Below are 2,082 nucleotides of genomic sequence, written 5' to 3'. Positions count from 1 at the left end.
CGCCCGCTCGCAGCCCGGGGCCTCGCCCGACGGCGCGGCACGGCTGGGAGCCACCGCATCTCCCCCCCCGGGGTGCGGGGAGACAGCCCGGCCGGTGGATCTGGGAGAGGAGCTCCTCCTTCGTGGGTGCCTGCTGTTTTTCCTTCTGCCGTGAGGTCTCTGTTCCAGCTCTGTTTCCTCCCTAGGGTGCTGAGAAGGGACCAGCACGGGATGAGATCCAGCCCATCTTCTCCCTGCCCTGTGTAGGGCTGAGATAACCCCTCGGATCCTGGGAGTAAGTGGAGAGCTGAGGAGCCCCGGAAGGTTAACACGCTCTTCTGCCCATCCGTGGTTTGCATCTGCTTTGCACGCCGTGGTTTTAGGGTCCTTTTCACCCCGTGCTCCCCATTCAGACTCCAGGAAGCAAACGGATGCAGCCAGGACAGCTGCCGTGCCGCGGGTAGCGCAGCTCGCTCCCCTCTCCTTGCGGGCAGCTGCCGGTGCGTGGATGCGGGATGCTCACAGACTAACCTGTCCCGTGTCTTTGTGTTTTTCAGGGGCCAAAGGTTCTCTGGTTCAGGGCACAAGATGATGGAAACCGTTTTATGAAGCTCTAACCTTGCAGAGGTTTTAAACCTAATTCAGCATTTTTTTTTCCCCCTTGTGAACAGAAATGGCTCCTGCTTTGAGTGTATTTGGGGCTGCAAGATGATTTGTGCCTTTTTTGTGACAGTAGGGGAAAGTCAGGGCAGCCGAGGGCTCCTTGCTCCCATCCCTCAGGGTGCAGAGCAGGGGAGCATGAGCAGAGCGTGCCCCCAGCCCCTGCAAGGGCACCTCAAATCCCCGAGTCCTACTTAGGCACAGCCCCCCAAGCCCTTGCTTCCCAGGGAGCGGAGATACCGCCTGGCTGGAGGGACTCTGCGAGGCATTTCTGCCTCCCCTGTGATGCCTGGGATGCCAGGGCATCTCAGCGTCTGGCTCGCTGTAGTTTTCAGCTGTGGTAAAGCCAGCGATTATCCAGAGAGCCCCAACAGGCTTTGTCTCGCTGTCAGTTCTGCTCAAGCGCTTTCCTCCGTGTTTCTGCCAGTTGCCGATGCACGCTCGCGGCTGACGTGCGACGAGCTTGTGAAACGAGCCTGCTCAGCAAGCCGGAGCAATAAGCTGAGGCTTTGTCCTCTAAACTTGTCCATGGCTGGAACCAGTGTGGCTGTTGGTGCAACCCTTGTGACTTGGGCTTGAAATACAGGCGGCCCCCTCCAGCCTGCCGCAGCAGACATTTTGATGCTGTGCTGATGCTAGTGAAAGCATACGTGAACCCGATGCTGTGGGAGACGTGCAGCCTTTAAAGCGGGGGATGCAGTGGAGTGAGCAAAATAAAACCCAAAATAGCAGCAGGTTTAACTTGGACAAAGCAGAAATCTTCTGAAAAGCCAACACGATGGCAAAGTCTGATCTCTGTTCCAAATGGCTTTTGTCTGCAGCTTCATAGCTTCTGGTCATGTGCTGCAGCAATCCTCTAAATCTTCTCATTCTGAAAATGAGACAAACAAAGGCCCTCTCTGCACTAGCAGGGAATGGATTTATTTCTCTCTCCGTGTCTTTACGGTTCCTCCAGTACAATAGGGACCTCTATTTGGGTTCGGTCCCCGAGACATGAGGGTAATATCAAATCTCTTATCCTCAAGCAGCTGCACGGCCGTGCCACCCAATGGGACCGTCGGTGGGAGCTGGAGCAAGGTGAGGGCTGAGCCCGCTCCTCTCCGTGTGCTGCCACTGGTGCCAGAGCTCACAGAGGGGCAGGTATGGCACTGCCTTCTCCCCACGCACACGGAGCCGAAGGCCTTGGCTGCGGTGGCATTTGGCTGTCTTGGCCTCATGAACCTTGGATGCTCCAAATCACGTATTCCAGACTGTTTCAGAAAATGCTTCTTTTGATGGCACCACCGACGTTCTCCATCATCTGATTTTATACATCTTTGTACCCGTCTGTGTATTCAAATCCCGCCTCAGCTCACCTTTTTGCTTTTGTAATGGCCTCCCCGTCCAGTGACCCTTTTTCTTTCTCCTCTCTGCTTTGGGATTCACAGGCCCAGCTGAGACGGG

Source organism: Pygoscelis adeliae, unplaced genomic scaffold (assembly GCF_000699105.1).
Source record: "Pygoscelis adeliae isolate BGI_AS28 unplaced genomic scaffold, ASM69910v1 Scaffold72, whole genome shotgun sequence".
NCBI lineage: Eukaryota > Metazoa > Chordata > Aves > Sphenisciformes > Spheniscidae > Pygoscelis > Pygoscelis adeliae.
The sequence above is the reverse complement of the archived record's forward strand: the minus strand, read 5'-3'. Positions refer to the sequence as shown.